This window comes from Ornithorhynchus anatinus, chromosome 8, assembly GCF_004115215.2.
Source record: "Ornithorhynchus anatinus isolate Pmale09 chromosome 8, mOrnAna1.pri.v4, whole genome shotgun sequence".
NCBI lineage: Eukaryota > Metazoa > Chordata > Mammalia > Monotremata > Ornithorhynchidae > Ornithorhynchus > Ornithorhynchus anatinus.
In genome coordinates, this window is record NC_041735.1 from 22009982 (window position 1) to 22036862 (window position 26881).

At 45.5% G+C, this 26881-nt stretch overlaps 1 protein-coding gene across 4 annotated transcripts in view; it reads right to left on the reverse strand.

Annotated features, from left to right (window-relative positions):
- Positions 1-26881, reverse strand: part of TOX2 (TOX high mobility group box family member 2) — a 272741-nt gene that overhangs the window by 230838 nt on the left and 15022 nt on the right. The window contains exon 1 of one of the 4 annotated variants that reach the window (XM_029070762.2): positions 9313-9426. The exons of the other annotated variants lie outside the window; for them this stretch is intronic. The gene's annotated coding sequence lies outside the window, so the exon portion shown is untranslated. Of the gene's footprint in view, positions 1-9312; positions 9427-26881 lie in introns of those variants that run through there. 4 annotated transcript variants of the gene reach the window in all.

Sequence of the window (26881 nt, forward strand, 5' to 3'; positions counted from 1 at the left end):
AGGGGGGAAGAGAGCAGAAGGGGAACAGAGAGCAGAAGAAGAGGGAAGAGAGCAGGAGAGAGGGGGACATAGAGCAGGAGAGAGGAAAACAAGAGGTAGAGAACAGCAGAGAGAGCATGCAAAAAAGAGGATAAACGAAGGTTCTTTTTTAAAATGCCCCAATTTGAGGGATCAGACAATGGCATGCCCCTGAAAATCTTTATCAGGGCAGTGAAAACACTCAAGTGTTCCCTCTGGGAGTTTGTTCAAGTCGGGGGTTACTTTAAATTAGTAGTGGTACCTCTCACTCATCATTCTTCAACATATGCTATCCCTAGCAGAGTTAATAGTAACTGACTAATTTTAAACCCTATGATTACTGGTGCTGATTTATATAGTATCTTCACTTCACAAACTGTGAATCATGTGTGCAATAATTGCCAAGTTCAATTTTAGCTCTGTCATCCTGAGCCCGGGCTTTTGTGCTTCAGCTGTTCCCTCATCCATGCTCTAGAGGTAAGTTGATAATGAAATAGGTTTCACTGTTTAGTATCATAATATTATGATCCCCCACGTCAGATCCTTGCAACTCTTGTGAGCCAGGAGCTATCTATTAACCAAATCTGCTACAGAGAGAATGATTGAAGCGAGTTGTAGTAGTTGAAGTTTCGCTTATCTCACACTCACGGCCAAGTTTTCATTTGGGAGGGGGAGGATTTGACCTCCATGTGAATCTGGTTTGCTATAAAAATAAATAAATTGTGGTATCTGTTAAGCGCTTACTATGTGCAAAGCACTGTTCTAAGCTGCTGGGGGATACAAGGTGATCAGGTTGTCCCACGTGACGCTCACAGTTTTAATCCCCATTTGGCAGATGAGGTAACTGAGGCACAGAGAAGTTAAGCGACTTGCCCAAGGTAAGTGGTACACCTACCTTCGAGATGCCTTCTGCACTTCAATCTGATGCATCTGCACGAAAATGGTTACAGAGACTCCAGGGTCTATAGGGTCCGGCATTCACTTTCAAATAAATTTTTCAAACAGTCATAACGACATTCCCGAATTGTTCGACTCTGAAGTTGCTACACGATCAGCCTAGTGAATAAAGCACAGGCCTGAGAGTCAGAAGCGTTCCGATCCTGGCTCCTCCACTTGACCTTGGGCAAGTCAATCTACTTCCCTGTGCCTCAGTTACCTCATCTGTAAAACGGGGATGAAGAATGTGAGCTCCACCCAGGACAGGGACGGTGTCCAACCTGATTTGCTTGTATCCACCCCAGGACTTAGTACCGTGCCTAACACACAGTACCCACTTTACAAATACCACAGTTACTATTATATTTAGATGGGCCACTTCCCGGTCCCACGTGGGCTCGCGATCTATCTTATCCCTATTTTACAGGTGAGGAAACTGAGGCCCAGGGAGGGGATTTGTCCAAAATCCTACAGCAGGCCAATGACAGAGAAGCCAGATCTCCTGACTCTCAACCCCATGTTCTTTCCACGATTCCACACTTCCAGACCTGTGGGTAGTCCTTATGGGCAGGGAATGTATCTGCTAATTCTGCTGTACTCTACTCTCTTAAATAGTAAGTGTTCACTAAATACTATTGATTGATTGATTGATGGTGACCACACTGTGACCAGAAGTTAATGTCCCGCAAGGCTTGGACAACCCTCAGAAGCCACAGGCTCTGAGCCAGATGGGTCCAGTTAGGTCATCCTCTAGGCTGAAAGCTCGTGGGCAGGGAATGTGTCTGTTTATTGTTATATTGTACTCTCCCAACCGCTTAGCACAGTGCTCCGCACACAGTAAGTGCTCAATAAATACGATCGAATGAATGAATGAATGACTGGCACAGAGTCATACCTGGTCAGTTTCAGGTTGGGCTCAAGGAAGACATCCCTGGAGTCCAGGCAGCCAATCAGCAAGCACTCTTTGGGAATCAACTCACTGACTGGCCACCCTATCCCTACATCAAAGAAACCAAGCTGTCTATAGGTGGAAATGGCCTGCAGCAAATGTTGCCATCGCCTAATCCCTGGCCCTTCGGACCAAAAATGAAGCTCTGGCCAAAAGCACCACAGTTGCAGCCCCCGTCTCAGCAAAGCACAATATCGGGGTCACGCTGGCAAGGTTTGGGCCGAACCCAAACTCCTTTTTTTCCAACTTGATAAAGTCGTGGGGGTGGATCTGTTCTGGAGACAGAACATAGAAGATCCAGAATTTGAGCCTTCCTGCCCCTGGCCACCTAGAATAGGCTCAGCTAGGCCTGGAAACTGGGCCATTATAATTAGCAACGCTGCCCATCAGCCCCACAGCTCCCAGCAGCCTGGCTGTACTTTAGGGACGGCTGAATCTGCACAGATAAAATAAGAACGCACTTGAACATTTGCCCAGAACTTGAATGGAAGCAAAATTGAGGCTTTTTTTGTTTTCCTCTCCCCTCCTTACAAAGATACAACATCATGAAATTATTCTGTACTTGTGCAGGTAATTCTGCAGTTTGGGATTCCAGCCAGGGGAAGAAGTTATGGCATCCTACAAAGTTTCTTCTTACCTTGCCAAGAGCAGGAGCCGGGTTTGAAAATGGAAAATATTGGGGAAAAAACATCGAATTTGTAAAGGGAGGGGGCTTGATTATAACGGAAATTAGGATTACGATCCAGGTCCTGACTGAGCTGGTACGGATCCAGTGACAGACATCCATCGATATGAATTACTAGAGTATAAAGGATGTTAGACCACCCAGAAAATATGACCCAGTTAAAAGGTTTACGGACTATAAGAACACGTTGTAAGCAAACCCTTGGGTGGTGAACTGCTGTCATTTCTTATTGATTCATTTATCTGCCAGTATTTATTATTTACATCTACTCTCGCCACGGTTTACGTCTTCCTAATCGACTGCAGGGGCTGTGCCTTTTAGGAATACTTGCAGTAATAGTTGCAAGCAGTGTGGCCTAGTGAAAAGAGCCCGGGCCTGCGAGTCAGAGGTCGGGGGTTCTAATCCCGGCTCCGCCACTTGTCAGCTTTGTGACTTTGGGCAAGTCACTTAACTTCTCTGGGCCTCAGTTACCTTATCGGTAAAATGGGGACTAAGACTGTGATCCCCACGTAGGACAACCTGATCACTTTGTTTCCCTCCCGGTGCTTAGAACAGTGCTTTGCACACAGTAAGCACTTAAATACCATCATCAGAAGCACCCAGGTTCTAATTGCGGCTCCCCCACGTGTCTGCTGCTGCTGCCTGACTTTGGGCAAGTCATTTCATTTTCTTACCTCACCTGTAAAATAGGGATTAAGATCGTGAGGCCCATGTGGGACAGGGACTGTGTCCAACCTGATTAGCTTGTATCTAACCCAGAACTTAGTACGGTGCACATAGTAAGCCATTAACAAATATCACCAAAAAAAAGACAATACATATTTCCTGCCCGCAGGGAGTTTTTGCTTTGATGGTGGGGGGCAGACCTACAAATCTCCAAAAACAGTGGAATCAGAATCAGTTCAATGGAATGTGCACTAAAATATTCCCAAGTGTTGAGCATGCATGAATAAATCCACTAATGCAAGAGGCAACTAAGGGGCTGATAAGATTGAGGGTGCAGAGGATTAGTCAGGGAAAGTTGATTGGAGGAGATGGGATTCTTAAGAGGGATTTGAAGATGGGGAGGGCTGAGGCCTGAGATATTTATAGAAGAAGGGAGTTCTAGGATCTGTGGGACACCCATGACCAAGAGGTCAGAGGTGGGCTAGGCAGAAAAGGGGAACAGGAAGTGAACTTGACAAGAGCCAAAAATGCAAACGGGAAGGAGCAGGTGAGGAGAGTCAGTAATTTAAGAGGAAAGAGCTTCAGTAGAGTCTTGAACTTCTGTATACCCCCTTTGGTGCCTAGTACAGTTTTCTGTGTCTCTGGCAGCTTGGTAAATGCTGCTGGGGACGAATTTAGAGATTTTTCTATAATTTTTCCCCCTCAAAGAAGCAACTCTATCTAAAATATAGGCCTCCTTTAAGCAGGATCTTGCTCCTTTGAGAACTGAGTGAGAACTATTAATCGAGCATAACATTGTTTTACCCTACCTTTGATTTGGGAGACTGTATTTAATGACAGCACTTGTGAGCGTTGACGCCACCTCAACTTCCAGACCTTCACTCTTTTTTTTTGGCTTTTGTCCTGTGTGTCCTGATGGTGGGGAAAGCCACAGATCTGCCACTCTGGACATTTACTTTACACCAAGAACAATTAAAGATGAGGCCAGCATTAGATAAGGCCCAGAGTGTACCGGAAAATCAGAAAACCACAGAAGGAGAATCCATTTCGTCGGCACAGATCCCGCTGGGGACAGCCTTGGTGTCTACTCCACGGTACCTAGAAAACAGCCCATGAGTTCCGGAAGGGAAAAGAATAGGAGAACAGTAGACCGAGACTGAAAACCTCTCTCTTCTGAGGGAAGCCTGGGCTTTTGATTCTTCACCCTTCAGACTGTAAACTCTCTGTGGGCAGGGAACATGCCTACCAACTCTGCAACATTTTTATATTGTACTCTCCCAAGCACTTAGTACAGTGCTCCGCACATGGTAAGTGTTCAATAAATATGATCGATTGATTGATTCACTACCCTCCCCATCAGTGACATCCTCATCACCACCAGCACCAGATTTGGATGAAGTACCCAGAGAGGTGAATGGCACTGGGCTGGGCACATAGGGAGAGTATTTCCCCTCTCAAATGACCTTAAGCAATTAACTTCTCTGGGCCTCATTTTCCTCATCATAAAATGGGGAGTCAATACCTGATCTCCCTCCTCCTTAAACTGAGCCCCACGTGAGACCTGATCATCACATATCTACTCCAGCACTTAGGACAGTGCTTGGCATGTTGTAAGTGCTTAAATACCATGATTATCATCACTAGAGAATGATTCCGCCCCGGCTGAGAACTGCAGGGAAGAATCAGGGAAATCAGCCACCCAGCAGGTGTTTCTGGATTTAGCTTTTTTTTTTTAAATGGTATTTGTTAAGCGCTTATCATGTGCCAAACACTGTCCTAAGTACTTGGGTAGGTGCGAGCCAATCAGGTTGGACACAGTCCATGTCTCACGTGGGGCTCACACTCTTAATCCCCATTTCACATATTTAACTGGGGCACAGAGAAGTTAAGTGACTTGTCCAAGGTCATATAGCAGAAAAGTGGCGGGACCAGGATTAGAACCCAGGTCCTCTGACTTCTGGGCCCGTGTTCTTGCCACTAAGACACGACACCCAGGGTAAACCATGGGCACAGGATAAACTCACAGGCAGAAATAACAGTGACAACTGTAATTGTTAAATGCTTATTATGCAAAAACTCTCCTACTTATTTGTTCATCTAAGGTCTTCAAGGCCTCTCTCCAGACTACAAGCTCACTGTGGACAGGGAACGTGTCTCTTTATTGTTGTACTGTACTCTCCCAAGTGGTTAGTACAGTGCTTTGCACACAGAAAGCGCTCACTAAATACAATTGAATGAATGTCAAGTACAGTACTGAGTGCTGGGGTCAATACAAGATGCTCAGGTTGGACATAGGGTTCACAGTCTGAGTAGGAGTGAATCCCCATTTTAGAGATGAAACTGGGTCAGAAGCAGAAACGGGTGAGAGCAAGAGTCTGGCTGAGAAGAATGATTTTTTAGAAGAAAGAGCAATCCACAATAAAGGCCGAGTTTAGGTCCGCCCCAAGGATGAGTGTTGATGGTGACTTTTCAGTGGTCTGACCACAGAATGAATCTCACCAGTTCAATGCGACTGACCGATTGTGGTCAGAATGGTGTACGCTCCGGACAGTTTCCCTAGTGGGTTTGGCCACTGGACCACAATAAGTCAGGTACAGCACAGGTAGGACGTAGGGAAATTCTGGGCCAATAAGGCTTGCACTTAGGTCAAGGGGAAAGTGAATTGACAGTTGAGTTGGGATTCTGTGACTCGGATCGATATCCAAATTGCATCTTGATCATTCACAAATTTCCCTTCTTCTAGATATGATTTCCTGTCCTGAATCTGAATTTTATTGTCTTAAACCCTTGCTTCAGTCTTGAGGGCCGGGATTGTGTCTAATAATGTGCTTAGTACAGTTCTTTACCTCGTAGGCGCTCAATAAATAATTCTGAAAGACAAGAAGGTGTAGTGCTAGACCCCTCCCAAAGGCCTAAACGATAGACTCAAATAGCATTTCCTCATGGGAATTCTCATTAACAAGGTCGGTGCTGAGATCACTGGATTTTGGGGGGGTTTAATTGAAACAAAAGGATATTTAGGGAATTAAGGAAAGCCTTTGATGTCTTTTATTAAAGTCCTGAATATGCAATAATGGTGACCAAAAAAATTTTAGGCTATGCTTTTTATTACTTTTCTTTTATATTTAAGACACATGTAGATGGGTCTGAACGTGCTTTTAAGCTTTTCTTTGGAAATCTCAAAATACTTTTGAAAAAGGACTCTCCAACAGACTTGGGCTATTTACGACTTCTAGAACAGTCATTTCAGATTTGTCATTTATTTGGATTCCAAACTAGTCAGAGAAATCAGAGGACATTCTTTCCTCAAAATGGCAATGAATCATGGACACAGATAGGCTGACCTCACCATTTTAATGGAAAACCAGGCCATCGGGATGCCAACTCAAGTTTGCACCCTATCCCTTATTTTCCTTTTAATGATACTCGTTAAGCACTTAATATGTGCCAAACACCATGCTAAGCACTGGGGTAAATGCCACATAATCAGGTGGGGCACAATCCCGGTCCCACATAGGCTCACAGTCTTAGTCCCCATATTACAGATGAGGGAACTGAGGCACAGAGAAGTGAAGTGACTTGCCCTGGGTGAAACAGCAGACAAGTGGTGGAGCAGGGATTAGAACCCAGGTCATTCTGACTCCCGGGCCCGTGCTCTAATCACTAGGCCACGTTGCTGCACTCTGCCCTGCCCTTCCCCTCTCGGAACCCTGGATAACCAGAGGAAAGGGATCCTGGGGAAGAAATAGGGTCAGCATTCCGAGGCATGGGTACCACAATCCCAGAATGCAGTGGGACCTAAACTGAGTATGTACAGAGTACGCAGTAGCCCAGCTGTGGAAGTCCAAACTTTGCAAAATCAACCAAAAGTAGATGAGGCGCCTAGGAAAATTAGGTCAAACAGTTTGGCTGGAACAATCCAAATTCCAGGATGTGGGTATATTCTTCTAAAATCGCCCTACAGAAATCTGATCCAGCTCTATCTCTTTGTCCTGCTCAAGCCCATCTCCTAGCTGTACCTCATTCTTGCCTCTCCTGCCTCCATCCCTTCATTCACATCTGCCCTACTACCCTGGAATTCCCCTCTCCCCTTCCAAGCCCTCCTTCAAATCCCACTCTTTTTTTTAATGGTATTTGTTAAGCACTTACTTTGTGCCAGGCACTATACCAAGCACCGGTGTACATATTGATCACATTGGACAGTCCACGTCCCACCTGGGGCTCACAGCCTTACTCCCCATTTTTCGGATGAGGTCAACTGTGGCACAGAGAAGTTAAGTCCCTTGCCCAAAGTCACCAAGCAGACAAGTGACGGTGCCGGGATTAGAACTCAGGGCCCTCTGACTCCCAGGCCTCAGCTCTATCGACCAGGTCATGCCGCTTCTCCACTTTCTCCAATATTCCTTCCCTGATTAACTCCCATTGTCCCAGATCACATCAAGCCATCAACTACCTCTAGCATTTACATATTTATTTATTCCCTCCTTCAGCACTTATAGATACGTATCACTGGTTGTACAAAGTATTTTATTCTGATTGCCCCATTTATAAACATTTTTATGTCTGTCTTCCCCCTTAGAATTTCAGCTCTTTGTAGATGGAGAGCGTGGCTTGTGCATCTGTCATATTAACCCCAGCATTTAGTTACTACTTTACAAACAACACTACTGCCTCTGTTCCAGCATAAACAAGATAAATGGTCAATCTATGTGTGTCTGTATGGTTAAGGAACGTGTCTACAAAGTCTGATGCATTTTACTGAGTGCTTAGTACAGTCACTGCATACCGTAAGCACTCAGATATCATTGATTGATTGATGTGTTTATGTGGGGATACACAACAGAGAAAGGAGGAGAGAGAGAGAGAGAGAATTTAAAGGGTTGGGGGCAACTTTGGGTCGGTGGGTTCCATGACCAATTAAAATCAGAATGCCAGATTAGTTTTTTAAGGTATTCTATGTCCTATAGAATTACCTGCAAATTTTACACAATTTTTGCTTATTCTGACTTCTATCCAACATTTTTTCAAAACATAATTTCAGAGGCAGAAAAATCCATTTTAGGTGTTCCTTCAAAAAGGATTACAATTTGAGCCCTCTTTCAGTTAGATGGAGAGAGTCACATCCCCCGGGTGATATGTTTTCCTTTTAATAATTTTTTTATTAAAAAATGAAAAAAAATACTGATACAAATGGCCTGCCGCTGGTAGTCTTCCTAAAGACGGCCCAACTTTCCAAGACCTTCGATTACAGATTACATCAGCATTTTATACCTCCTAAAGATTTTGGATGGTATTTGTTAAGCACTTACTATGTGTCAAGCACTGTTCTAAGTGCTGGGGTGGACAGAAGTTCAACAGAAAAGACACAGTTCCTGTCCCTTATGGGGCTCACAGAGTAGGTAGGAAGGACAACAGATATTAAATTCCCATTTTGCAGTTGAGGAAACTGAGGCCTAGAAAAATGAAATGACTCGCCCAAGGTCACGCAGAAGGCAACTGGCACAATAAGGACTAAAATCCAAGTCCCTTGGCTCCCAGGCGTATACTCTGCTCACGAGGCAGCTTCCCTAACCACGTTAATTTTCTTATTAAGACAATTTCTTTTTAAGAAAATCTTTCCTCATTTCCAGTCTTTGGCTTCTCTGTCTGGATCTATGACCTGTGGTGGAGTCAAAACTTGTTATGCAGAAATGTTACTTACTGGGGAAAACTCTCAATCAAGTCCTCAATGGTCAGTCTTAAAAACCATGCGTAACGTTCCGAATAACGGTGTTGGTCTGTAGCTGGAGTTAACAGGTCTCGGTAGGGAGCAGGGCACCTCTCAGCAGAGAAAGCGAAGAATCGACCTAAACATCATGATTCCCTTAGCGGCTACAGAATAACCAGCTTTGAAGAGAATTGACACATCAGAGTCCAGCTGCCTCATGAGCCGATAGAGTTATTGCAAAATTTACTGAGAGTTTCACTCTGAATTCTCACGGTGCCTCCAGTTAGCTCTGTGGTATTTCATGACATATCTATTGCGAGATTGTGCGTGGCAAGGCAATTTCAGGCTTACCTTCGGACCGTAACTCTTCCCTTGCCTTGCCCTCCGCCCAGATGACTTAGATTTTGGAATAAATTGGGCAGAAAGGGGCTTTGTGGAATGCCAGCCCTGTAATATGAAAAGCCTTCCCTCTAGGATCCATCTCTCTTCCCTCTTGGTGGCTCTAATCCCGCCCACTTACGCAAGTGAAATGTCTTCCACAGCCAAGCAGATAGGGAGTCTGGAAGGGGCCAAGTGGAGACATGGCTGAGAGACAAATACAAAAACAGCTTCAGAGGGGATCCTGCTTAAATGTTCAACGTCTCGTTTTCGGTTCTCAAACCGACGTTGGGGCACGGGTGACAACCATCATCTCTAAGTCACTGGCGACACACCATCTCCACACTGAATTCACCCGGGCAATCCTTCGGTGATGGGGGCTTCCTTCTCCAGTGTGCAGAATGCTGTACTAAGCACTTGGGAGAACAATAAACAGACACAGTCCCTGCCCACAACAAGCTTACAGGCTTGAGGGGGAGACAGACATTAATAGAAATACATAAATGACAGATATGTACAGAAGTTCTTTGGGGCGGGGCAGGGAGGTAAGTAAAGGGGGCAAATCAGGGCGATGAAGAAGGAAACTGAAGAAAAGGAAGAGGGCTTAGTCAGGGAAGGCCTCTCGGAGGAGACGTGTCTTCGATAAGGCTTTGAAGTCGGGGTGGGGTAATTTTCAGTTATACTGGAAAGCACCCAAAGGAGCAGCAGAACAGCGGAATAAAAGTGGGGCGATGAAAACTCCCGAGTTGTCCTGAGATATTCATGGGGAGAGGCTGGGCAAGCTACAAAGGAGGACAATTAGAATGTGCTTCTGCACCCAGCTGCATCAGTGCTTAGAACAGTGCTTGACACATAGTAAGCACTTAGCAAATACCATCATTATAATTACTGATATACCGGTACTACTACTACTACTACTACTACTACTAACAATAATAATGATAACCCTTTTCCTGCTTGCACCTGCTGCAGAGACCTGTCTTGAGACCTGCTGTAGGACTCAATGTGAGTCGTTGTAGGCAGGGAATGTGGCTGCTTGTTGTTGTATTATACTCTACCAAGTGCTCAGTACAGTGCTTTGCACACAGTAAGTGCTTAGTAAATATGACTGAATGAATAAATGAACAGATGCATGCATGGTCTCGTCCCCCTCAGCCTGCTTTAGGCCCTGAGCTTGCCCAGGCTGTTGGGGTGGCAAAACCAGATGAACCTATGAAAAACCCATCCGGGAACAACACGTTCGCCCTTGGCATGCCCATTTAGTATGAGGGGCAAAATCATCCTTGGGCCAGTAGTCACAACCAAACCCTTCCAACTGAGCAACATGGACGTCTAAGTCAAATCTGCCCTTTGAAGCGGTTGATGAATATTCCATAAAATCTCTACCGGGCAGGCATGGCTTTTTACTGGAAGCGCCTTTACAAGGCAAGTCTGCTTTCCGAAGAAAGGCTTCCAATAGCAAATATTATCTCCGCCCAGAATCTGCACAAGGAAAGCCTCACGGAATGACTAATCCACACTAATGGTGCCTCAGCTGTTAGGACAAAGCCAGCGTTTAACAGACCCATGAGTCCCCATCTCCCTTCCGTAACAACCCCAAGAAACTTGGTATCGCCCTGTCCACCCAAAGACACTTCAAAAGCCATCAAGTAACAGCAAGAGCAGTAGCACTTGTCAGTCATGCGTAGCCCTTAGCCACCCAGGAGCCCACACGATTAATCAATCAAATGTATCGAGCGCTTGCTGTTTGCGCAGCACTGAACTTGGGAGAATATTTTGTAACGGAGTCGGTCAACACTTTCCTGGCCCACGACGAGCGTACAGTCTAGAGGGGGGAGACAGACATTAATAGAAAGAAATAGATTACAGACACGGACCGAAGTGCTATAGGCCTGAGTGAGGGGTGAATAGAGGGAGCAAATCCAAGAGCAAGGGCCATGCAGGAGGGAGTGAGAGGAGAGGAATTAAGGGCTTAGTCAGGGAAGCCTCTTGGAGGAGATGTCCCTTCAGTAAGGCTTTGAAGGTGGGAGGGAGTGACTGTCGGTCGGATTTGAAGAGGGCGGGTGTAGAATGACTCACGTAAGGAATCAATCCCAAATCCCTTTGGCCTTGACGTGAATTTAGCACGGGATACGGTAGCATATATCATACACCCACACGAATACACATATGCATTTGTCCTTCATACACAAGACTTCAGCAGTGGATCCAATAGTACAAGCAACCTGGTGTAGTGGATAGAGCACGGGCCTGGGAATCCAAAGGACCTGGGTTCTAACCCCAGCTCTGCCACTTACTTGTAGTGGCTTTGGGCGAGTGACTTCACTTCTCGATGTCTCAGTTACCCCATCTGTAAAACGGGGATTGCAACTGTGAGCCCCATGTGGGACAGGGACTGTGTCCAACCTGATTAGCTTGAATCTACCCCAGTGCTTAGCACAGTGTCTGGTAGATAGTAAGTGCTTTACAAATACCATTAAAAAAAGCTCATTTCAATAGCTCGCTAAGAAGTCAGATCCAATCAATCAACTAATCGATCACATTTACTGAGCACTTACTGTGGGCAGAGTACTGGATAAGTACTTGGAAGAATATAAAAATAACAGAGTTGGTAGATACTCCCCTGCCCCCTCTCGACAGTAAGCTCGCTGTGGACAGGGAATTATCTGTTATATTGTAGTGTTCTCTCCCAAGTGCTTAGCACAGTGCTCTGCACACAGTAAGCGTTCAATAAATACAACTAACAAACAGTTTTGTGAAGAATCGGGCAGGCTTCGTCAACTGTTTTCCACTGGCCTTCAGGTCTACCTGGAAGAGACTTCTGTGCTGATTTAGAGGGTTCTACCTGGGGGCAGTAGCCCCGCTTGGCCAGACTGGCTAAAAATTCAACAGGAAACCCCAGTACAAAGGAATATTTGAAGGCAGAGGGAGTGTTAGAGGAGAAGTGTTTATACTTCTGCCTTTTCCAAGTGGCTCCAAGCCCCTTGAAGCCAGATCATGGACAGCACGATCTTCCCAGTTCTTGGCCACTGGGATTTTCCCGGTGTCCTCAAAAGGGTCAGGTTGTCCCTGCCTACTGGGTGAAAATCCCCACCGATTATTCCTTGATCACACACCTGGATGAAATGTAAAACTCTACAGCAAGAAGAGGGAATAAGACGGTAATAATAATGGATGTTTCCTATTTACATTAAATTGGAGTGTGCAAATCTCGTAGCTGATCAACCTACTCTGATCATCTTGTTTTTAAAACTTTTTGGTTTTTCTTTCCATAAAACAGAGTGACCGAGTGGAAAGAGCATGGGCCTAGGAGTCAAAGGAACTGGGGTTCTAATCACCACTCCTCCACTCACCTGCTGTGTGACCTTGGGCAAGTCACAACTCCTCTGGGCCTCAGTTTCCTCATCTGTAAAATGGGGATGCAATACCTGTTCTTCCTCCCTCAGACTGGGGTCAGAGGCTACGTCTGATCTCCCCATACTGTATCTATCCCAATGCTCAGTACAGAAGTTGGCACATAGGAAGCTCTTAACAAGTACCAAGCATTCCCATACTTGTGAGCCTTTAGACTGTAAAGTCGTTGCGGGCTGGGAATGTGTCCTTTATACTGTACTTAGTACACTGCTCTGCACTCAGGAAGGACTCAGTAAATAAAATTGACTTTTTCTCCTGGAGCCTAGTCACTTCCTGGTACAAATCAGGCCCGGGGGGGGGGGGGGGGGAGTTAGCGACTTGTTAATCTATGACTCCCACAACAAATGATAGGCATCTGGGAGACCTTTGCTCTGTGAATTCCACCAGTTAAAACCTAGTTTTAGGAACCACCATCCTCTGATTGGTTCCTCCGGGCAGGATCTGAGTGGAGGACAAATCTGCCTTTTGAGCGTCCTCCCCGCTAGTGGCATGGGAGTTGATGCCGTCAGCTCCTCGGGGGGCAATAATCCTACTTTCTGACCAGTAGAGAAGCAGCGTGGCACAGTGGAAAGAGCACGGGCTTTGGAGTCAGGGCTCGTGAGTTCGAATCCCAGCTCTGCCACTTGTCAGCTGTGTGACTGTGGGCAAGTCACTTAACTTCTCTGTGACTCAGTTCCCTCATCTGTAAAATGGGGATTAAGACTGTGAGCCCCACGTGGGACAACCTGATTCCCCTATGTCTACCCCAGCGCTTAGAACAGTGCTCGGCACATAGTAAGCGCTTAACAAATACCAACATTATTATTATTATTATTATTATCATTTTTTCCGATGCTGCCAAGCACTCAGTGGTCAGAAGGAGGTAGTGTTCTCTCCAAGTGCCAAATTTACAATCAGGGAGTAAAGGCGGAGGCTGGGTACTGAGCTCATCACACTCTGACCTGTCATTTAGCAGAATTATCTATAAGGAAGAAGAAAGAGCACTGGGGAACGGTAATGGAATTTTCTGAGCGAGTGCAGTACACTGCATTAAGTACTTGGGAAAGTACAACTGAGGTATGAGAGGCTGAAGGAGGAAGGTAGAGGAGGCAGAGCCAAGTTAATATATAATAAGAAGAATGGAATTTGTTAAGTGCTTACTATGTGCCAGGTACTGTACTAAGCGCTGGGGTAGACACAAGCAACCTGGGTTGGACTTGGTCCCTGTCCCACGTGGGGCTCACAGTCTCAATCCCCATTTTACAGATGAGGAAACCGAGGCTCTGAGAAGTGAAGTGCCTTGCCCAAGGGCACACAGAAGACAAATGGCAGAGGCGGAATTAGAGCCCATGACCTTCTGATTCCCAGGCCTGTGCTCTATCCACTACACCATGCTGCTTCCCTATATCCAAAGTGAAGCCGAAGCCATGCCTGGTCCGCTCCATAGTGCTTTTCCTAAATCAATTTTCTTAAATGGCAAATTTGCTATTGAAAATACTACGATTCCACTAACTCTAGTACAAATGGGGTGAGCCCAGAATCTAATGCTAACACTTGAGAAGGACGGAAGGGGAGAGAAGAAGGCAAAGACAACTGGGGGGAAAGAGGTTGAGGGAAGGATTCATTAATTCTATCGCATTTATAGAGCACTTACTGTTTGCAAAGCACTGTACTACGTGCTTGGGTGAGTACGATATAAGAATAAACAGACACATTCCCTGGATCTGAAGAAACAGCATTAGCAGAGACAACATTGCCAGTCCCTCTAAGTTCAAACGAAATAAAACACTGATCAGCCTTCCATTCTCCTTTCATTTGAAAATGAAGCTTTAACCTATTTAAGACTGTGCCCTACATATAGGATGAACATAAACCAAACTCATGCACTTTATGGTATGAATCTGGGAGACTTCTGAAAGAAAGCACTCACTATCTGACTGAAAACCAGATGCATGTGGCTGAAATAAAGCTCTTTTCTTATGCAGCAAGTAGGGACTGCTTAGATTCTTTAACTTTTTTTCACTTTGTAGATAGGCTAAGAGCTATAATTACCCGAGTTCTCCCAGACTATTCTGGCAAATTTTGATCATATAGTCAAAAGTGGTCATTTAGGTTTAAATTATCCAGGTGCACTGCCCAGACTATTCCATATTCACTGGCCGAGTAAGTCTCTGCTCTTGAGGGGTTTAATTGACATGGTCAAAGAAATACCCATAATTAGTCCTGAAAAACCAAAAACAAAGATCCTCAGACAGACTCCTCTCTGTCACATTTCACTTGCTTTCCCCTCACAGAGGGGCGAAGGAAAGATGAATGGTAAATTCGCTATTGTAAACACCACTATTCAGCTAACTCTAGTACAAAGCCTGAATTTGGTTATCGAAATATACGAAGCAGCGATGAGTTATTTGCCTTGTTATCAGGAGAGAACAGTAGCAGTAATGTGATTTACTGAGGCGTTTCCATGGTTTCTGTTTATTCTGGATAAGACCATTTCAATGACATACTGTTCCTACAGAGGAATGAGTATATCTTGTATCACTCAATATTGTTCTATGAGCAAGACAGAAAAAAAAAAGTGTCTCATTGTTACATGAACTAGCCGCACATTGTAGAATGAGTTATATATTACACCATACTGAATATTCATATTATATACCAGACATATATTGTACACGCACACAAGACTTGATTCTCCCACTGGAGTCTGGAAGGATTCATAAGAATTCAAAACCAGGTGCTATACGCCGTTACCGGGTCAGACCAATGCCTCTATCCAGTCGAGGATTTTGTCTCTTATAGTGGCAAAAGGAAGCTTGGATAAAACCTGGACTGTTTGCTATCCTAGATATTCACAATGAGAGAGAGAAAAATAGGACAACTAAATAAGCCTCACTTTTCCCCTCTAGATCCATAACTTTTTTTCTTCTTGAACCCTTAGTAGCCTTAGTGAAATCCATAGCCCTATACCTTTTTTTGATGTTTTTATGATACTTGCTAGGCGCTTACTAGATGTCAAGCGCTGTTCCAAGCGTTGGGGTAGATGCAAGCTAATCAGGTTGGACCCAGTCTACGTCCCACATGGGGCTCACAGTCTTAATCCCCATTTTACAGATGAGGCAACAGGCACAGAGAAGGATCTTGCCCAAGTTCCCAAAGCAAACAAGTGGCAGAGCCAGGATTAGAACTCAAGTCTTCTGATTCCCAGGCCCGTGCTCTATCCACTAGGCCACACTGCTTCTCTGTGATGTATTTACTCACTCGTGCCTGCTGTTTATACCTTATCTCATAATTTTAACTACCCTATCGTTGTCAATTCACGTCTGCAGTCTCCCCTCTTTGCCGGCAGATCTCCCTTACTTGACTGAAGTGCTCAGTACACTTCACTGTAGCCTGTGGGTGCTCAATGAATGCTATTACTTCTGCTTCCACTTCTGGAGAAATTCCAAAGGTCCGCATCCACTGTTTTAAGCACCTACCACATCCGCTCACGGTAAGCGTTTGATCGATAATGTTGTCACTGATATTCATCTTCAGAATTGGGAACCCATTCTTCTCTTTCCCTGCTGCTGGTGAAGCTCCATATCCCGCCTCTTCAACCCCGACCGCATCTCTCCTCCTCTACCAGACGCTACCTCTGGTGGCTCGACTGACTATTCTCTTGAATTCGCCCCACTCCTTTATCCCCTCCAAACTGGAGGGAAACGGATGCTCACAGCGTGTTTTAGCTTATGCGACAACGCGGACGCTTGCCTTTTGTACCTGGCAAAAAAGATGATAGATTCATTGCAGTCAGTCACCATATTTATGGAGTGCTTACCATGTGCAGAGCACTGTACTAAACGCTTGGGAGAGTACAAAAGAACAGTATAGCGGACACATTCCCTGTCTACGAGCTTAGAGTCTAGACAGGGAGACAGACATTAATATAAATAAATTACAGATATGAATATAAGCACTGGGGGCTGGGATGGGGGATGAATAAAGGGAGCAAGTCACACCCAGACTGTGCTCTGCAAGTCTGGGCTTAAGAAAATATTTACATCTCATCTAGGGGTCTCTACTCTCCTGAGGACCAGGCAATATCTTACAAATCAATAAAATAGAAAGGACTTACAAAGGAATTCTGCCATCCTAAACCACTCCAATGCTCTATTTTCCCAGAGGTGGTCCTTGGTCTATAGACTCTTCACCTTGTTTCTGCTCTAACTCCATTTGTCACCAACAGTTAGTGTGTTTATTAGTGTCTGAAGCTGGAGTGCTAAGTTGTGATTCTAGGCTTGCATAACACCACCGAATGTTTATGCAAAAGCAATTTGCGTTTGAGTGGCTGGACCAATCGAAAGGAGAGGAAATGAAGGCAGAGCGAATGAATACCTACAGCGCTAACTTAAGAAGAAAAGAAAAAAAAAATAACTAGGGCAGCACTAACAAGGAAACGGAAAGCTCAAATTGAGCAAAGGGATGATACGGATGCCCAGAAAATCCATCTGGACTTCATATGGCACCACATTTTTTGTTGTTGTTGTTTAATGGACTTTGTTAAATGCTTACTATATTCCAGGCTCTGTACTAAGCACTGGGGTAGATACAAGTTAATCAGATTGGACGCAGTCCATGTTCCCCATGGGGATCACAGTCTCGATCCCATTTTACAAAAGGACCTGGGTTCTAATTCCAGCTCCACCACTTTGTTGCGTGACCTTAGACAAGTCACTTCACTTCTCTGGGCCTTGGTTTCCTCATCTGTAAAATGAAGATTATGACTATGAGCTCCAGGGGGAACAGAAACTGTGTCCAACCAGATTAGCTTTTATCTACCCCAGTGGTTAGTAAGGGGCGTGTGTAGTAAGTGCTTAACAAATACCGTATTAAAATAAATACGATTTATCGATTGATTGAGAAGACAGTTTTTTTCAGTGGCCCTCATAAGGCCCAGACGCTGGCTAGCCCGAAAACGTAGACCTGATGAGGAAGCTTGTCGTCGGCAGGGAATGTCAGTTTACTGTTGTGTTGTACTCTCCCAAGTGCTTAGTACAGTGCTCTGCACACAGTAAGCGCTCAATAAATGCAATAATAATACAATAAATACATTGGACTGACTGATTATAGCAATCCCCGTCCAGAGCGATTTCTATCCTGCGGCCGCATTTTCAGCTCATGCTGCAAACACTAGTCTCGGTGGGCTGAATATCTTTTCCTTTTGTCATGTGTTCTCAACTCTCTGTTGTTACCAGACAGTTCTTTTCTCTTCTTAGCCTCTGCAACGCTGAGCTCTACTTGTTTAAATCTGAAACCTGGCCCTCTAAAGTTCCTAACAATTTTCTGGAATTCATCGGGATTCCCAGGAACGGTTTACGCCCCTGACCCAGCTCTGCAGGCTCCCAGGGTGCACTGCCCCCGGAGAAGAGGTACCCCTTCTCCCTTGGGAAGGGTGTGTGTGTGTGTGATATATCCATTTCTGTTAGAATGTGAGGCTTTAACAAGCCGACGACAAGTCCGCTGTCCTATAGGACTTCACTGCCCGACCAATTTACGTCTCCAGTGAAACTGTGTGTTCTCCAGGTCTGGCTTTATCCTATCGCTGCCTCTGGCCAGCTCTCCAGCTCTTCAGCTTGGCCCCTGTTCTGGTTTTAACACCTTGTTCCCTCCTTTCCCCAAATCTCTTCAAAGAGCTGCGTCCCCTTGTAAACGCGGCCAACAACTTCTGCCCGCCTAAACATCCTATACTTCCAAAATATCACCAAGATCAGTCCGAGGGGGTTGTATCCCCTGGCCAAAACTAATCAGGTATTGCAAGACAAAACAGACTAATAACACAATAATAATAATACTAATTGTGGTATTAAGTGCTTGCTATGTTCCAGGCACATTATTAAACGCTGGGATGGATACAGGTTGGACACGGTTCAGTCCATATACAACAGAGTTAGTAGACACCTTCCCTGCCCACAAGGAGCTTACAATCTAGAGGAGGAGACACTAAAATAAATTAGGCACATGTACTGTGGGGCTGAAGGTGGGGTAAATATTAAGTGCTTAAAGGGTAAAAATCCAAGTGCAAGGGTGACACGGGAAGGAGAGGGAGTAGGGGAAATGAGGGCTTAGTCAGGGAAGGCCTCTTGGAAGAGATGGGATTTTAGTAGGGCTTTGAATGTGGGGAGAGTGGTGTTCTGTTGTAAGGGAAGGGGAAAGGAGTTCAAATTGGAACCTCGTCCTGCTCCTGGCTCCCTGACTTTCTAGAATTACTAAAAAAGACCGATGCACTTCCACTTCATTTAAGAAGTTTGCTTCTGTCCACATTACCTAGGTCCTCTGTCCATATGGTCCTAAAATATCCCGAACATTATGCAAATCCCCATCTTATGTTGGACACGCCATCCTTACTTGAACAAGACTTTCTTATTTCAGTCACCTTAAGCCTTTCCCCCTCCCCCCTGCCCCGCATTTATCTCTTTCCTCACACCCTCATGTTCTTCTCTGGTTCCATTTTTGTGGATCCCTAGAATGGGTTCTTTATAGGTCTCCCGAGTCCCATACTCCACATTGGAATTCTATACCGGTCATTCAATCAACCAGCCAGTCAATCAATAATATTTACCGAGAGCTGACTGTGTGCAAGACACTGTACTAAGGGCTGGGGAAGTACAATACTTACATCATATTTCATCTCTTTCTCAATCCTACACTTTTCTGTCCTAAATTCACAGCACTGCTCCATTTGTCTAAACATGATTATTGAATCACGGCATTTAGTAAGTACTTTCCACGTGTCAAGCACTATGCTAAGTGCTGGGATAGGTGCAAGATAATCCAGTTCTTGTCCCACATGGGGTTCATGGTCTAAGGGGGAGGGGAGACCAGGTATTTAATCTCCATTTTCAGATGAATAAAGTACCAAAGTGTTTAAATGACAGACTTGGACACTGCCCCATCACTGCATAGTGGCAGAGCTGGGAGTTTAACTCCCAACTCCATGCCCTTCTTATAAGGCCACCTTGGCTTCCTAGATGCCAAGAAACCCAGTAATAATAATAATAATAATAATAACTGTGGCATTTGTTAAGCGATTACTATGTGCCAGGCACAGAACTAAGTGCCGAGGAAGACACAAGGAAATGGGGGTGGGACACGGTTCCTGGCCCTTCGTGGGACTCACGATCTCAATCCTTATTTCACAGATGAGGTACTGAGGCCCAGAGAAGTGAAGTGATTTGCCCAAGGTCACCCAGCAGACAAGTGGCAGAGCCAGGATTAGAACCCATGACCTCCCAGGCCCGTGGTCTATCCACCAGACCATGCTGCTTCTCTAAGTGGCAATACCCTCACACTGCCGGGGCTCCATCTTCTATCCTGGTCTAAGTGACTCCACTTCTGAACCCATGCTCTGAGGAAACAAGGCTGGGTCACTGATACCCAGATTCCTTTACAGCCTGGAGAAGAACTCTCAGAATCAGAGAGCTGGAACTTGAAACTTCTCAGGCTGCAAAGCACAGGGGAGGGGCAGCATCCAACCGGGATCCTCTTAGCGATGAGTGCCGAGCGGTGAAAATTTCTCCTTGTGTCCTAACCGTGTTCAAATCTGCAGCCCGCTGGGACCCAGGGTAAAGCTTATCTGCTTGCCTAAGTCCTTTCTTGAAGGAAGAATGAGATAAGTACAATGTTTCTTTTCTTTTTTTCTTCCTTCAGTTGGGTTGGCAAAAAACATTTTTATCTGCCGACAGTTGCTCGGGGAACAATGCTCTGTGACTGTTTTTCAACAGAACTCAAGCCGGGACTCCTAGGCCAAAGTGAAGCAGACGTGACACAATTTTCCGGTGGATTTGGGACCGTCTAGACAACCAGTCCAGATCATTCAGTCAATAGCGGCTTTTTGGTCCTGAATATTTAGATAAACGGGCAACTTTATGCTTCGCTGTGGCTGGTCCTGAACTTCTCACCGTCTTTTTCTGCACTGGTTTGTCAGAGATGGTTCAGAAGCAATAAAGACCAACTGTGGCCTTATCCCAAGAGTGTAACCCCCACTCCTCACTCCACCTTCATCCCCTCACCACAAAAATTACTTAGTTTTTCTTAATATTAAATCATCTTCATTCTTTTATGGTATTTGCTAAGCGCTTACTATGTGCCAAACACTCTACTGAGCAATGGGGTAGATACAAGCTAATCAGGTTGGACACAGTCTATGTCCCACATAGGGCTCACAGTCTTAATCCCCATTTTATAAGATGAGGTAACTAAGGCCCAGAGAGATGAAGTGATCTGCACAAGATCACACAGCTGCAGACAAGCGATGGAGCTGGGATTAGAACCCGGGTACTACTGACTCTCAGGCCCATGCTCTATCCTCTAGGCCACGCTGCCTCTCATCCACAAATTACATCACCAAATGATGCCAAGCTCGGGTTTGGAATGCACAGGATTGAGCGGAAGCCCTCAGAACCTGAAATCTGACGCCGTCTCTCCTGACGATGGAAGCAAGGACTGCCCTGAGAGACATCATCACCACCAGTGGTATTCATTGAGTGCTTATTGTGTACAGAGCCCTATACTAGGCGATTGGGAAAGTATGATGCAACAGGATTCACTCCCTTTGGGATTTTTATCTGAAGGAATACCTAGAACAATCACTCATGGAATCTGGATGCATAGACATGGGGCCAAGCAAGTGAGAGAGGCAGATCTGTGCTATCTCAACATTCCAACTTTTCCTGGGATCTTAGATCCTCCCACATGCCACATGTATATTTTTCCTCCTCTTTTAAGTAATCCAACATCCAAACCCACCATTAACAGACCCACTCATAGCTCCTGGTAACCATTTTTATGAAGCAGCCCTAAACTGAAACCTAGTAATTTGTGGGCATAAGTATATAAATACTCACACACACACACACACACACATAGCGTACACAGGTATAGCTCTACGTACTTATGCTATATCTATATACTCCCACACGGAAGCGTATTCACATATTACTTTTTTCAGGGTTAAGTCAAAACTTAGTTTTGTCACATTTCCTCATAACCTAGTGGGCAGGAACCTAAGCCAACTTCCTCCATCAAAACATAATTATAATCATTGGGGTATTTGTTAAGTGCTTACTATATGCCAGGCACTGTACTAAGCACTGGGATGGATACAAGCAAATCGGGTTGGACAGAGTCTCTGTCCCGCATTGGGCTCACAGCCTTAACCCCCATTTTACAGATGAGGTAGATCCCAAACGACTTAAATGACTCAAAAGGCTGAAGTGTCACCCCTAAATACAGTCGCTTCTGGACTGGGGATCCCGGTGGAGGTTTTCTAGGCCTCTTGCTTCTTATCATCCTCTAGACCGCAAGATCCTTGTGGGCCGGGAACGGGTCGGCCACCTCTACTGTACTGGCCTCTCCCAAGCGCCCAGTACAGTGCTGGATAAACACCACTGATGGATCATCACTGGCAGCACCCAAGGATCTGGCTCCATTCTACAGCCTGCGCTTGGAGAACTTGAGAGCCTTGCGACGAGGGGAAATTCAAAATACGGCATCTTTCTGCCTCCCAGTTGAAAGCTTCGGTGGGAGAGGAGGTTGACTAAAATGAGGTTTGGGGACCATCTTGTTCATTCATTCATTCAATCATAGCTATTGAGCGCTTACTGTGTCCAGAGCACTGTACTAAGCGTTTGGGAGAGTACAATAAAACTGTAGACACATTCCCTGCCCTCATGAGATTTACGGTCTAGAAGGGGGAGACGGATATTAATATAAAAAAATCAATTACAGATAGGTCCGTAAATGCCGTGGGGCTTGGAGGCTGGGGGATGAATAAAGGGAGCAAGTCAAGGCAACACAAAAGGGAGTGGGAGAAAGGAAAGGAGGGTTTGGTCAGGGAAGTCCTCTCTGGAGGCTTTGAAAGCCTCTCTGTGCCCTGTCTGGGGGCTGGACACCCTGGTCCGGGGATGATGAAGGAAGTAGTAACGATAATGGAAATAATAACTGTAATAATAAAATAACAATAGTATTTGTTAAGCCCTTATTCTGTGCCAAGAACTGTACTAAGCGCTGGGGTAGAAACAATATAATAGGTACCCACGGGGCACCCAGTCTAAGTAGGAGGAAGCACAGGTATTAAATCCCCATTTGGCAGATGAGGGAACTGAGGCACGGAGACGTGAAGTGACTTGCCCAACATCACACCCCACGGATTAGAACACACATCCTTTGACTCCCTCGCCCGTGCTCTTTCCACTAGTCGACACCTGATGCTGCAACGGAATTGGTCTGAATTGGGGGGGGGGGGGCAGGGGGAAGGAGGGGGGCGCGCCAGGTGTGGGAGTCTGTTGGTTGGTCTGCTCCAGGTCGCACCTCATTTTAGCTCTGTTCTAATTTCCTCTCAGACTCTTCGTCTGTGATCGTGACCTTTGCAAGACTAAACTCTAATATGAAAGGTCCTGTGTGTTCAGACGGGGCCCCCTAAGCCAGATTTGGAGTCTGCAATCTAGAGTTCTGTTTGTACAGGGCATGCCTTGCAAAGCTCAGTCAACTCACTGTGTTTTCTAAGGAATGAAATGTTTCGCCTTTTGTTAATCACACTAATTCATTTTTTATTACTAACTTCCTACGTTTTATTTGCCGTTTGATTGAAGGTATTACCCCCGGCATTTAAATTGCGTAGAAGCTATATCACCATCGCAAATAAAATTCTTTTTATTGATATACACATTAATGCACATTTTTTCCCTGCATACAACTGCCGGAATGTGCCCGTGCATCGGTACCCGGGCATCGGCTCCAAACCAAGGCAAATTTGGCAAGAGGAAACAGGACTATCAACTTGTTTCTACATCTCAGTACGCTGCCTCCCATTTGTCAACCTGTGGCTCCAAAGAATCATTAAAATGGTGACTACGGCAACTCAGTAGGGCGAGTCTGATTGAAGAGAAAAAAGACCACGTAAAATCCATCCTACTGTAATAATAAGAGTAGTTACAGTAATAATAATCGACACCATTATTATTGTTATTATGTCCTTACTAAGTGCCAAGCATTGCACTAAGTGTTGGGATAGATATGAGTTAATTAGGTAGAAGCAGAACGGCCTAGGATAGAGTACGGGCCTAGGAGTCAGAAGGAACAAGGTTCTAATCCTGGCTCTTCCTTGTCTTCTGTGTGACCTTGAGCAAGTCACTTCACTTCTCTGGGCCACAGTTAACTCATCTGTAAAATGGGGATTAAGGCAATTGAGCCCTCTGAGGGAAACGGACTGGGTCCAACCTGATTAGCCTGTACCTATCCCAGCGCTTAGTACAGTACCTGGCACATAGTAAGAGCTTAACAAACACCACAAAAAAAAAATCAGGTCAGACATAGTCCCTGTCCCACAAGGGGTTCAGAGTGTAAAAGGAAGAACAGGTGTTGAATCCCCATTTTACAGATGAGGAAACAGGCACAGAGAAATGAACTGACTTGCCCTAGGTCATATAGTAGCTCTTCAATCTGCCCTGCCTCCTGCGATAACTTTACCAGCTATTCCTCCAAGAAAGGGTCTTTAACATTGCCTCCTTTTTGTAAAATGTCAGTGATTACAGACAAAATCATACAGTGGGATGCGATATCACTTTCTTGGTTCAATCTCAAGCCATCAAGAATCACAGCATCGTCATGCTGGGAGACTGAAAGTGGCAATTAACACCTAGGGTCGCTGCCAGCCTTGTTTTACTGTGGTCAAAGTCACAGTGTTATTACTGCTTTTTGAAGAGAGGGACAAGTAGAATTCTCCCCTTATATACTGATACATCACCAACCAACTCGATTACAATCCAGATTCATCTCTGGCGTCTACAGTGCCCTCGTCAGTTTTTTCAAAAGAATAAGTAAACCCACATTGTCTAAAAATGTAGCCAGGCAAGGGATTATGAGAGCCCCATCCCCTTATTCATAAACCCCTCCTTCCTCTAGGCCTCCAAGGGAGCTCATCATCAGTAATAATAATAACAATAATGGTGGTATTTGTTAAGCGCTCACTATGTGCAAAGCACTGTTCTAAGCGCTGGTGTAGATACAAAGTAATCGGGTTGTTCCGCGGGGGGCTCACAGTCTTAACACCCATTTTACAGATGAGGGAAGTGAGGCACAGAGAAGTTAAGTGACTTGCCCAAAGTCACACGGCTGAGTGGTGGAGCCGGGATTAGAACCCACGACCTCTGACTCTGACTGCTCTTTCCACTCGGCCAAGCTTTATCCCTCTAGAGTGTGAGCTCGTTGTGGGCAGGAATGTGCCTGTTGTTATCGTGTACTCTCCCAAGCAGTCAGTACAGTGTTTTGCACCCAGTAAGCGCTCAATAAATATGATTGAAGGAATTTAGCACTTACTGTGTACATAGCACTTTACTAAATTCATTCACTCCATCGTATTTAGGGGAGCTTTAGGGGACAAGGTGATCGAGTGCTTTAAAGCCAATGGAGGGGAGCTTTTGTTTGTTGTGACGGTCGGATGGGCAACCACTGGAGTTTTTTAAAGAATGGGGAAACGCGTCCTGACCGTTCTTGTAGAAAAATGATCCGGGCAGCCGAGTGACGTATGGACTGGAGCGGGGAGAGACAGGAGGCTGGGAGATCAGCAAGGAGGCTGATGCAGTAATCACGGCGGGAGCGGATAAATGCTTGGATTAACATGGTAGCAGTTTGGGTGGAGAGGAAAGGGCGGATTTTACCGATATCGTGAAGGTGGAAATGACTAATTGCTTGGGAGAGTAAGATCCTAAAATCCCAGCACAATCCTCTCTTTCCCCTCACCTTTAGACCTGGCCTAAAACACCTTGTATTTTGCTTAGAAAAACGTAAATGCGATCTGCACCTCAGCCAAAGATTCAATCCCTCCAAACGACCTAGCTCACCCGCTTCCATTTATCTAAGAGGTGGCTGTGACTCTGCTGGGATACCCACAGATTGCCTTACGGTTCAAACGGCTTTTTCGGGGGATGACGGGGCTTGGAAAGCTTTCAGGCATACACCTCACCGCCTCGACAGGAGCGACGGTGTCAGAATCACCTTCCGGGCCTGGGAGTCGGAAGGTCATGGGTTCTAATTCTGCCTCTGACCTTGGACGAGTCGCTTCACTCCGTCTGTGCCTCAGTTACCACCCCTGTAAAATGGGGATTGAGACTGTGAGCCCCATAGGGGGCAGGGACTGGGTTCGACCCGATTTGCTTGTCTCCACCCCAGGGCTTAGTTCAGTGCCTGGCACACAGTAAGTGCTTAACAGATACCATCATTATTATTACCATCATCTCGCATGGAGCTTGTCAACTTGCTGGGACTCCAAGCACAGAGAGACAACGTGCTGGTGATTATTCAGCAGACCTCTCAGTTAACAGCAAAGTGGCCTCTTAGAATTTTCCCCTTATAAACTGATACATCACCAGCCAGCTTGATTATAATCCAGATTTATCTACAGAGTCTACAGTGCTCTCTACACATTTCCATAGCCCAGTGGGTGGATCATGGGTCTGGGAGACAGACGGACCTGGGTTCGCATTCTGGCTCTGCCACTTGTCTGCCGTGTGATCTTGAGCAAGTCACTTCACTTCTCTGGGCCTCAGTTTCCTCATCTGTTCAGTGGGGAGTAAGACACACGGTGTCCAACCTGATTGGCTTGTACCTACTCTAGCGCTTCGTGCGGTGTCTAGTACACAATAAGGACTTAACAAATATCATTAAAAAAGAAAAAGCAAAACTAGACAGGACCGAAACCAATAAACGTACAAGACGCCCTACCAGAGAGCCGTTGGAGGCGAGAGTCATCTGCAATGCTTTCTCCTTGGAGCAGCAGAGCCCTTGTGGAAAAAATAAACTCACTGTGGACCGGAAATGCTGTACTCTCCCAAACGTTTAGTACAGTACTCTGCCCACGTTAGGCACTACGTGATTGATTGATTGGGCGTGACTGGCCCGCTGTGAGATCTCGGGGAGATGTCTTAACCTCCCTCGGCCTCAGTTTCCTCATCTGGAAAATGGGGATAAGGTAGATTGTGAGCCCTGTGTGGAACAGGGACTGTGTCCGAGCTGATAACTTTGATCCGCCCCAGTGTTTAGCACATAGAGAGCGCTTGATAAATGTAATTACTATTATTTCAACCTAATTGCTGCGAGGAGAGGAGCCTGG